This window comes from Notolepis coatsorum (assembly GCF_963971535.1).
Source record: "Notolepis coatsorum genome assembly, chromosome: 17".
Classification (NCBI taxonomy): domain Eukaryota; kingdom Metazoa; phylum Chordata; class Actinopteri; order Aulopiformes; family Paralepididae; genus Notolepis; species Notolepis coatsorum.
Genome location: NC_140181.1, coordinates 96,995,620 through 97,008,119, shown reverse-complemented (window position 1 = coordinate 97,008,119; position 12,500 = coordinate 96,995,620). Strand labels below are relative to the sequence as shown.

At 46.5% G+C, this 12,500-nt stretch overlaps 1 protein-coding gene across 1 annotated transcript in view; it reads left to right on the top strand.

The window, feature by feature from the left end:
• The window catches only part of LOC311243577 (acid-sensing ion channel 1-like), a gene marked incomplete at its 3' end in the record, with an annotated part of 214,241 nt that overhangs the window by 9,195 nt on the left and 192,546 nt on the right, over window positions 1-12,500 (top strand). The gene's annotated exons all lie outside the window — the stretch shown is intronic.

Genomic DNA, 12,500 nt, shown 5'->3' with positions numbered 1-12,500 from the left:
AGCTCTGTGATATTAAAGCCCTGTACATATACAGGTGTCAGCCCTGTGATATTAAAGCCCCACTCAGGTGTCAGCTCTGTGATATTAAAGCCACTCAGGTGTCACCTCTGTGATATTAAAGCCCCACTCAGGTGTCACCTCTGTGATATTAAAGCCCCACTCAGGTGTCAGCTCTGTGATATTAAAGCCACTCAGGTGTCAGCCCTGTGAAATTAAAGCCCCACTCAGGTGTCAGCTCTGTGATATTAAAGCCCCACTCAGGTGTCACCTCTGTGATATTAAAGCCCCACTCAGGTGTCACCTTTGTGATATTAAAGCCCCACTCAGGTGTCAGCTCTGTGATATTAAAGCCACTCAGGTGTCAGCCCTGTGAAATTAAAGCCCCACTCAGGTGTCAGCTCTGTGATATTAAAGCCCCACTCAGGTGTCACCTCTGTGATATTAAAGCCACTCAGGTGTCACCTCTGTGGTATTAAAGCCACTCAGGTGTCACCTCTGTGGTATTAAAGCCCCACTCAGGTGTCAGCTCTGTGATATTAAAGCCACTCAGGTGTCACCTCTGTGATATTAAAGCCACTCAGGTGTCACCTCTGTGATATTAAAGCTACACTCAGGTGTCAGCACTGTGGTATTAAAGCCCCACTCAGGTGTCAGCTCTGTGGTATTAAAGCCCCATACATACTCAGGTGTCAGCCCTGTGATATTAAAGCCCCATTGTTACGGCCCCTGTGGTCACTCAGTGGAAGGGCACAACATAAGGCAACAGACATGGTGGGTGAGGGTGCAGCGACACAAAACCAAGAAACAGATTATAAAATAATGTTATTTACATAAAAAGGCAACACAGGGATCAAGGAGGACCATCAGTGGCACCAAATGAAATACAAAAATAAATGATAACCCACCCCCCTGGACAGGTGCTAGGCACCCATAAATACAGTGGGTGGTGCTCACTCTAGGGTTGTAACAACAGGTAAACCTACGACGTGATGCTAGATGTAGACCCCCGGGTATCTTCCTGTCCTCACTTGTTCCTGTATGCAAAACAAATGTGAATACACAGACATATAACTACAGTAGGCTGGGTGAAATGAAAGACAAACAAACATACAAATGTTAAGTTTGAACAAGACTTGGTAAATGGATAACAAAAGACAAGCTTCACCTAAATAACACAGCACAAAATACCAGAGCTCTGCCACCAGCTCTACACACAACAAAGGAAGAGAGAGAACTGAACACAAAGGGGACTATATATAAGGTGTGGGCAAGCTTGATGGCTGATTGGGAACAGGTGGTGGATGATGAGGACCACATACTCAGGTGTCAGCCTGGCTGATTCCCATCTGCGATATGTACCGCTATGCTTTGCTTGCTTCATATCACCACTGGGCAAATTAACATAGACCGAAATGAACGTTAGATCTCCTGGGGGACACTATGTCATCAAATTTGATCCCACTTCCTCAGAAGCATATTAAAAACATAAAATCCGGGACACTTATTTGTCAAACATTTAGCCCGAAGATATTGAAATGGTGCAACTTTTCAAAAGTTCAACGGATAATCTTTCTGTTTACTGCTGCCATGATGAATCGAATGTGACTCGGAGTGAAAATAACTAATCTTAACCAATCTAATCAAGATGTCAGCGCCCAGCTGTGAAATGAGCAAAGCAGAGCGGTACATATACAGCAGTCGGGCAGTGTCAGCCGTCACTGATTTCCATCTGACTTGTTGTGAGCTTGTGTGATTTGATTTGATCTCATAAGTGCCTCCATGGCAGATTAGTCCACTACAACAACAGCTGGAAGTTGAAGCCAATGCTCGATTAAGTCCTCTTTTTAATCAAACCAAGACAGAAGCGACAGGATACATTTTCCGCATGGCATTTTGGCGACACTTCTCACCATTTCAGACTGGGCAGACTCTCCTCCTTTTAATGGTGCGTTCAGTTTTAATGAACCAAAATATTGCATGTGGAGTATAGGCCAGTCGTTGATTGATTTAATGTCTGCTGGCTTTTCAGTTTCAGTTTCTAAGGAACTTGCATTATTACTCTGACAACTAGGTGTCTCCTTTAAAACCATTGGCCAAGGTCTTTCCACATGGATGGGGGGAAATGTAAAATAATGTATTGCAACCCCCGTCAATTCCTGTATCCCACATGCACCTTTTTTTCAATTTATTTTTGGGCTTTTCTGTATTTTTCACCCATCCCAATTGAGTCGTTATGCCAATTCCCTTCCTGGTCATTGCGCGCATTGCCCCACTGTCGGCCTGGGGAGGCTGTGTAGACTACCACATGCCTCCTCCGATACATGTGGAGTCGCCAGCCGGTTCTTTTCACCTGACAGCGAGGACTCTCACTGAGGGAACGTAGCACGTGCAGAGGTTCACGCAATTTCCCCCAGAGCCCCGACTGATCAGTAGGAGTCGCAGTTTACAACGACCAGGACACACACCCCACTGGCTTCCCACCCGCTAACACTGCCAATTGTGTTAGTAGGGACGACTGACCAAGCGCGGAGGTACCACTTCGATCCCAGAGTGTCTGCGGTGGCAAGCGAGTGCTTAGTCCACTGCACTCCCCAGCCGCACCCACGTGCACGTGTTTGATAAGAAATCCAATTGGAAATCATAAGCCATGCCATTATAAGCTTGGACTGGTGATAAATCGTCCCAAAGTAGGCCAACGGATTCTTAGTGTGAGGCCTGTATAGAACATATAGGGCAATTACAGTGTGTTATATAAAAAGATGAATAAGAATAATGTTCATAGTCATTTAAAATATCTTCATAACAGTGTCTGCATTCATCTTATAATGTTTCCTTTTATACTAACATTGGATATGATATTCCTTGTGTGTAAGCGTTCTATACTGCAAGTCCTTCTCGCATGTGTGTTAGTTGAAAGACCCTATCGAGCTGCTTTTTGGAGAGTTCATGTTGAAACGTTTTAATAATAGCACAGCGTGGCATCGTCACAGAGAGGCTATGGAGGAGAGTGCAGTTCCAGCCTCCCTGCTCTCTCCTCCTCATCCTGGGCAGATTTAGCGCGCGGCTCAACTCTCTATCAAAGGAAATATCCCTCCGCCACTGATAATGCACTGTATTGTGTGGGATGACTCCTTCTCCGCACTCAGTGACTCACAGGCAATTATTCTCTGTGTAGCTTATATTGAATTAGGGCTCACTCGCTCACACACACGCACCACACACGCACGCACACACGCACACACATACGCACCACACGCACGCACACACAGACGCGCGCAAGCACGCACACACACTCACACACCCACATACACACGCATGCATGCATGCACGCACACACTCACACACACACGCATGCACACCCACATACACACACACACACACACACACACACACACACACACACACACACAGACACACACACACACACACACACACACACCCACATACCCAAATACACACACACATAAGGATTATTTCACATTGTATTATGCACGTGACCTTTTTTTTCTCCCATTTTCTATTTTTTCTCCCATCCCAATTTTGTATCGTCCAATTCTACCCTCCCCTGTCTCGAACGCTGTTAGACCATGCCTCCCACAGGCCGGCTTCAATGTGGACGAAGCCTTGCATCACGTGTCCCCTCCGGTACACGAGGAGGCAGCCGTCGCATCTTTTCACCTGCACAGCGCGATCTCTCAGCGGCGAGGGTCTGCGTGGGAGGGACACCCCGCCCTCGTCGCTTCCTGATACTGCTGCGCAGGCGCACCAACCGACCTGTAGGAGTCGCTGTCCACAACGTCCGATCCCCACCCACCAGCTTCCCACCCCCTAATACTGCCAATTGTGTTAGTATGAACGACCAGCCAAGCTGGTAGCAATGCCGAGAGCTGGGCTCGAACCCAGCATCTCCTGCATTAGTGGCGAGCGCCTTGCCCACTGCGTCACTTAGCCGCCGACCTTTAGGTTTATTTAGAAGTAATACTATTTGCAGTCATTATTCAGTGAGAAAGTAGGGTTACATAGAAACTACTGTATAATCATGCAGTCATTATTCAGTGAGAAAGTAGGGTTACATAGAAACTACTTGTAGCAGGGTGGATTATCCCTGCTTCGTGGGAACTGTGGTGCACGGTCACTAGGTAGCGAGACACAGTAGAACTCGGGCTAGCTGCACCTCCGTCTTTGGAGTCAGGAGCGTCAACTGGAGGCTGGCAGTGAGGTGTATGAGGCCCAGGATTTACAAACCTAGTCCGGTACTCTGGTCTTCCTCCCTCTCTTTTGGGCAGTCAGCAGTACTCCCCAACACGCCCTCACTCTCCCCAATTGTCTCCTTAGCACCCCCCCACACCTAATGACCGAATGGTAAATACATAACTTGGTTCCCCCCGCAAGCAGTACCCTCCCTCATTAACACCAGAAACCTTACAGTGGGAAAGGGAAGGTTGAATAGGAAGGGGTTAATAATGGATATATTACCCGCATCAAAGGGTTAGGGTTAGGCTCAATAAAAGACACACACACCGTGCTCCCGTTCAGTCTGAGTGTTATTATAGCATTGGCCTAGTTACAACATAGCTACGTCTGGTGATTATTGCACCATGGGTATCCTCATACAATGCTTGCAGTCTGGTAATCATATAATTACACCTAGGCACCAAGTGCTCTCACTGTACACGGACCAGGTACTGTCCACTGTACACAGACCAAATACTGCCCACGTCTGGGCTAGACACAGTATCTACCTTCCCTAAGGGTTTTACCTATACTGCTCCAGGTCAGTAATATGGGGAAAGGAGGGGGAACATAGGGGAGGAAATAGAAGGATTCACTGAATGGGAAATATTATGAAACACACATGTTATCACGCTCAAAGGAAATGAAAATAAAACAAAATGTGGGCCCACCAAATACCAGTAAGTCCTATCTTAATGCCGGCATATATTGTTTGGGGTACCCCTATGGAATGGTAGTAGCAACGTTACTTTCGCCCGCAGGCTGCACCACACTGTGTACTGTATAATAACTCGGGAGCGTCAATGCTCATTTGTACTCATCCAAAATGGCCGCCTCGCCACGCCACTGTTGTCCGGGAGGCAAGATGGCGTCGAACGCTCTCGGTGAGGATGGTAGTAGGCGGAGCTGGGCAGAGAGGCAGCGCCGGCTGAGAGTGTGTGCTGAGCGATGACGACCCCTGCTGGACGGGAAGAACTCCCGTAGGTTGCAGGCAGCCGGGTGCAGGTCTGATTGAAAGCAGCCGGAGCAGACTGATTGCAGGCAGCCGGGTGCAGATCTGGTTGAAGTCAGCCGGAGCAGACCGGTTCTTGTCCCAAGCTCGTCTCGGGGCTCGCACTCTATACCGCACACAGTAGCTATTATAACTAGGGATGCACGATATTGATTTTTTGACACCGATACCGATATCTTTATGCTCCTTACATAGAAACGACTGTATAATCATGCAGTCATTATTCAGTGAGAAAGTAGGGTTACATAGAAACTACTTGTAGCAGGGTGGATTATCCCTGCTTCATGGGAACTGTGGTGCACGGTCACTAGGTAGCGAGACACAGTAGAACTCGGGCTAGCTGCACCTCCGTCTTTGGAGTCAGGAGCGTCAACTGGAGGCTGGCAGTGAGGTGTATGAGGCCCAGGATTTACAAACCTAGTCCGGTACTCTGGTCTTCCTCCCTCTCTTTTGGGCAGTCAGCAGTACTCCCCAACACGCCCTCACTCTCCCCAATTGTCTCCTTAGCACCCCCCCACACCTAATGACCGAATGGTAAATACATAACTTGGTTCCCCCCGCAAGCAGTACCCTCCCTCATTAACACCAGAAACATTACAGTGGGAAAGGGAAGGTTGAATAGGAAGGGGTTAATAATGGATATATTACCCGCATCAAAGGGTTAGGGTTAGGCTCAATAAAAGACACACACACCGTGCTCCCGTTCAGTCTGAGTGTTATTATAGCATTGGCCTAGTTACAACATAGCTACGTCTGGTGATTATTGCACCATGGGTATCCTCATACAATGCTTGCAGTCTGGTAATCATATAATTACACCTAGGCACCAAGTGCTCTCACTGTACACGGACCAGGTACTGTCCACTGTACACAGACCAAATACTGCCCACGTCTGGGCTAGACACAGTATCTACCTTCCCTAAGGGTTTTGCCTATACTGCTCCAGGTCAGTAATATGGGGAAAGGAGGGGGAACATAGGGGAGGAAATAGAAGGATTCACTGAATGGGAAATATTATGAAACACACATGTTATCACGCTCAAAGGAAATGAAAATAAAACAAAATGTGGGCCCACCAAATACCAGTAAGTCCTATCTTAATGCCGGCATATATTGTTTGGGGTACCCCTATGGAATGGTAGTAGCAACGTTACTTTCGCCCGCAGGCTGCACCACACTGTGTACTGTATAATAACTCGGGAGCGTCAATGCTCATTTGTACTCATCCAAAATGGCCGCCTCGCCACGCCACTGTTGTCCGGGAGGCAAGATGGCGTCGAACGCTCTCGGTGAGGATGGTAGCAGGCGGAGCTGGGCAGAGAGGCAGCGCCGGCTGAGAGTGTGTGCTGAGCGATGACGACCCCTGCTGGACGGGAAGAACTCCCGTAGGTTGCAGGCAGCCGGGTGCAGGTCTGATTGAAAGCAGCCGGAGCAGACTGATTGCAGGCAGCCGGGTGCAGATCTGGTTGAAGTCAGCCGGAGCAGACCGGTTCTTGTCCCAAGCTCGTCTCGGGGCTCGCACTCTATACCGCACACAGTAGCTATTATAACTAGGGATGCACGATATTGATTTTTTGACACCGATACCGATACCGATATCTTTATGCTCCTCAAGCCGATAACCGATATCGATAACCGATATTTATTGTATTATAATTTTTTTTTAAATGTATATATATAATTTTTTTAATCATTTTTTTTTTTTTTTTTAGTATTTATAAGCTCCGACGTCATCGGTACTGCTATCGGTACTCGAGAAATTATGGAGTTTTTTTTTTGAGGAATTTAAACGTCGCAAACTAATCTTGTTGGCCGTTTTCTATCTCTCCTCCCTGGGTCTCTCTCTGCCTACGCGAGCCAGCCGGCTGTGCTCTTACACACACTCACTCACTCACACACACACACAGCTCTGCTCTCGACAGCACCTGTGTGTGTGTGTGTGTGTATGTGTGTGTGTGTGTGTGAGTGTGTGTAAGAGCACGGCTTGCGCAGGCAGAGAGAGACCCAGGGAGGAGAGATAGAAAACGGCCAACAAGATTAGTTTGCGACGTTTAAATTCCTCAAAAAAAGTCTTAAAAAGTATATCGATGCTGACAACGCTCGTTGCCACAAGTGCAACAAGACATTTGCCAGTAATGTATAAGCGCTGGTACTTGTCAATGTGGCTGGCGGGGAGCAGCTAACGTTATAGCTCCGAGTAGAATAATGGCCGACAATCCGGAGGTAAATAAACGAACGAGAGCTTCTGATTGGTGGTAAGAAGAAGAGGTGGGTGCAAGCGGAGGGACGTAATTGGCAGATCGACTGTCTGTCTCCGAATGTAACGTGACTACGTCACAGCCAAGAAGGGGAGCGCTGGATTTGTGAAAAACTCCCTGTTCCTAAACCACACGCTATCAGTTTTACCACAGTACTGGCAAAACGGGAGGAGGCTATAATAAAAACAAGCGCCCTTCATCCAAATCCACCCACACCGGATTTCTTTTAACCAAAAAATGTATTATGTTATCGGAGCTATCAATAACGTTATCGAGTTTATCGGGATGACGTCATAATTGCTGATATCGGCCCGATAATTATCGTGCATCCCTAATTATAACCCGATTGTTAGTGCCTGCTCGGGGCTCGCACTCTATACCGCACACAGTAGCTATTATAACCCGATTGTTAGTGCCTGGCTCTGCACTAATTGTTCACGCACTATCGCTGGTACTGCTAGGATATCGTGTCCACTAGCAAGTACCTCCTATCACCCGTGGTTGTCTCACGGGGCCCTCTGGCATAACTTCTTGCAACAGGGCTCTCCAGAGCCTCCGTCCGTTGCGACTGTTCCTAGTCAAGTTCACTGCCGAAGAGGTTCTCTTTCCGTCTTCCGCTCCCATATATCACGTTCCATCTCTCTCCAACACTCTCTGTCAGACACCGCCCCCTGCTGGTCCCGCCTACCAGTCACACAGGGAAGGATGTTGATCATGGTCCCGCGATACTGTGTATAGTCCATACTTCAGTCGATAGAAGGAAGAGAAACTGATATCATTGCTCGTGAGAATATCAATGATGTCTTTGTGTACAAAGGGAATATAAAACACCAGTCAGCGGTCTTGAATAATATACAATATTTTCAGACTGCTACATACTGTATAATCATACACTGTAGGCAAAGAATGAAAATGAAGCACTTCAGTTATCATGATTAGGATTAATTGCATACACACTGATTTATTTTAGTTTGGATTTTGATCAGTGGGCGGGGGTTCTGTATGAGTGACAGGATTAATTTTCCGCTTTTGACATGTATAAAGGGCAGAGAATCTCGCAACCGATTCGTTCAATATGGGCGTTGAGATTGCAGCATAGAGAAAAAAAGAAATTCCTTTCCCTGTGATGCCTTTACCATGACTGTTCCACATGATTTGAGTTTAACCCTTTCACGACCACACTACCAAAGGGTTAACCCTTTCACTGTGACAATACAGAAGGATAACCCTTTCACTGCCACGCGACAAAGGGTTCACTTTTTTTTTTTCACCTTCTGTAGTGTGGTAGTGAACGGGTTAATATTGTCGTGTCTTTCTTAGATACTAGCTGGTTCTGAGTACTTGAAGAAAACAGTCTGGAACAACGATTGTCAGAGCAATGGCTCTTGGTTCTTGGTTGGTTTATTGCAACGGCAAAGCAGGTCACAGCATTTCAGAATACGGTCTCTCCTGACAAGTTCCTTCCTTGTGTGTTCCTATCAATGGTAAAACATGCTCGTTATATACAGATTACTGACCCCTGTCTTCGTCGAGATGGGCTGGTCCAAATCACATGTAAACAAAGGACCTTTTGATAAACAAGTTCTAAAAGTCATTGATCTTTTGAGAAAGGGGAAATGTCGTCACACCTCAAAATGTTAATTGAATCAGTATGTGTGTGTGTGTGTGTGTGTATGCGTGTGTGTGTGTGTGTGTGTGTGTGTGTGTGTGTGTGTGTGTGTGTGTGTGTGTGTGTGTGTGTGTGTGTGTGTGTGTGTGTGTGTGTGTGTGTGTGTGTGTGTGTGTGTGTGTGTGTGTGTGTGTGTGTGTGTGTGTGTGTGTGTGTGTGTGTGTGTGTGTGTGTGTGTGTGTGTGAGAGTGTGTAAAGGGGAGTCTCAATGCCTGTTTCCAACAGCTCGGGTGTGTTCTCTTCATTTGCGTGGTTACATTTTGTGGTGAGGTGGTAATTAGTTTAACATTTTAATGTGCCTTCCTGAGGTTGGGTGTGACCTCCGGTCTCACTGGAGACAGTGTGTCTCAATCCACACAATTGGCTAGAGCTGTTCTGCTCTTAACTTAATATACAATACTTAATATACAATATATAATATATATATAAGTATTAATATAAGTTATACTTACGTCTTGGGACAATCCAATTAGTGTTTGCGAACATGAATAACTCTCTAGGGAAACCCAGAGACGGATATCTGCTGTCTGCCCGATGTGTAGCCTGGAGCTACACCATGGGGTATTAGCAACACAATATTTCAAAGCTGAAATTCATCTCTTAACATGTATATTTTATGGTCAGCCGTGAATCTTATTCCTCACTAAGAGGGACTGTAGATGGAAGGTTGGTTGTTAATAAATCGATCCTTATCAAGTTGTTATCTCCAAGATACACTACACGACCAAGGTACCCATGTTCATGTCAAAATACTTCCCAAAGGTCAGTGAATACCACGATCACAACACCAGAGGGAGCTCCACAAATCATGTTAAACCCAGATTCGGCTCAAACAAGGGACTAAACACGTTTCGCAATTATGCCACATCAATGTGGAACGCCCTACCCAAAGCTGTAAAGGAATGTGAATCACTACCCACTTTCAAAAACACTCTCAAAAAACACCTACGGGAGACTGCAATTCGAAACTGGCCCCTGTAAATGTCCTAACACAACCCCCCCCCCAATGTACAGTAAATGACCAAGTATGGTCTTGTCAATATTCCAATGTACAGTTTTGCTTGTTCAGTTGTACAGTGTCCCCCACCCACCCCTCCTACCCAACCTCCTTCCCAATCCCCCCCCCCCCCCCCCCCCCACCCAACCACCTCCAATGTACAGCCCCCCCCCCACCTACCCAACCTCCTCCAATGTACAGTTTCTACGTCAAATGTATATACTCTCTTTTCTGGACTCTTTTCGTATCACAAACAGTACTGTATTTGCAAATCTGGTATGTCATAAATGTATAGATGTAGCAGTACTGTCTATCTGTATGTCGTGTATGTCATATATGTTATGATGAATTGAAAATGGGGGACCCTGATGTAGACAAGACGAAAGTCTTTCTCTGGTCTGCATCCCCTTAACAATTGTATGTATTGAGCTGTACTGTACTGTACCCATTCTGCAATCTGTTAATAAAGTTTTCATTCAATCAATCAATCAATCACATTATATACCGGGGAGGTTATGTTTCAAGTTTCAAGTTTCTTTAATAGTTGTCATACAGAAGTACAGAATACTTTTATACAAAATGCTTCTTACTGTTACGCTCCAGAGACTGTGCTAGACAAGATAGGTATCAAATAACATAGTATAGCATGTAAATTAGAAGTAGAAAATGAGGTCACAGTGTTCAGTATAGACATATGTACAATGTTCGATGCAGAATAGACGTAACTGAGTTACCATATAATATACAATACTATGCAGTGTACTAATATACAATACTATATAGTGCAAAGCAGCAATGGGATGAGGTACAATTTAGGTACAATTTACAGTAAGGTGTACGAGTTGTAGTGCAAATCCTTTATCAATAAATATAAAGTGTGGGGAGTGGGTGCTACAGTGTGTTTGTTTAAAGTGAGTGTGTGCGTGTGGATGTGTGTGCTATGTGCGTTTGATGGTTGTTGTGTAGTGTTCATTGTTCGTTGAGCAGCCTGATGGCCTGGGGATAGAAGCTTCTTCTGAGTCTTTCTGTGCTCGCCTTGAGACTCCGGTATCACTTGCCTGACCGCAGCAGTTCAAAGAGGCAGTTGTTCGGGTGACTGGAGTCCTTAATGATTCTCTTAGCCTTGCCCCTGCACCGCTTGTTGTAAATGTTCTGGAGGGTGGGGAGCCCCCCTCCAATTGTGCGTTCGGCTGAACGTGTCACTCTTTGTAGTCTGCTTCGGTCTTGTGCAGTGCTATTCCCAAACCAGGAGGTGATGTTGCCAGTCAGGATGCTCTCTATTGTACATGAGTAGAAGTTCTTAAGGATCTTCTGACTGACTTGGAACTTCCTTAGGCGCCTGAGGAAGTAGAGGCGTTGTCGTGCCTTCTTCACAACACTGTCAATGTGTGTGGTCCATGTCAAGTCCTCGGATATGTAGGCTCCGAGGTACTTAAAGCTGTTCACTCTCTCAACCGGTGCCCCGTCGATGCTGAGGGGGCTGTAGTCCTTGACCCCCGACCTCCTGAAGTCCACAATCATCTCCTTTGTTTTGCTGACGTTCAGGGAGAGGCTGTTTTCCTGGCACCATCCCGCCAGGACCTTGACCTCTTCCAGGTAGGCCCTCTCGTCGTTTGCAGAGATCAGGCCCACCACCACTGTGTCGTCAGCAAATTTGATGATTGTGTTGCTACTCCGCTGAGCCACACAGTCGTGTGTGTACAGGGAGTAGAGGAGGGGACTCAGAACACAGCCCTGGGGGGCCCCTATGTTGAGGGTGATGGATGAGGAGGTGCAGTTGCCTGCTCTCACCACCTGGGGTCTGCCCGTCAGGAAGTCCAAGACCCACTGGCAGAGGTCATAGTTCAAGCCCAGGTCCCTGAGGGAGGGGACTATGGTATTGAATGCCGAGCTGTAGTCGATGAATAGCATTCTCACATAGTTCCCCTTCCTCTTGTCCAGGTGTGATGCTGCTGTGTGCAGCACATGGGCTATGGCTATGGCGTAATCGGTGGTGTCTGTATGCATCTTTCTATCTGCAGGTATATCTCGCAAACTACAAGGCAGATTGGTCTAATATTTGTTGTGCCCATGCGTGACTATGGTAGGAAGAACTCTATTGATGTCAGTGCACCCCTGTGACCTTTCCTCTAGCGCCACCGTCAGGCCAAACCTTCCATTTTAGAATGAGTGTATCTTGAATACTTTTTGTTCATATCTTTAAAAAATTTGCAGCCCACACTCATGACCCCGAGTGGAATACGCTTATTGATTTTGACCCCATGACCTTTCCTCTAGCACCACCATTAGACCAAATGTTCAATATTCACAGTAGTGTATCTTTACCCGCTT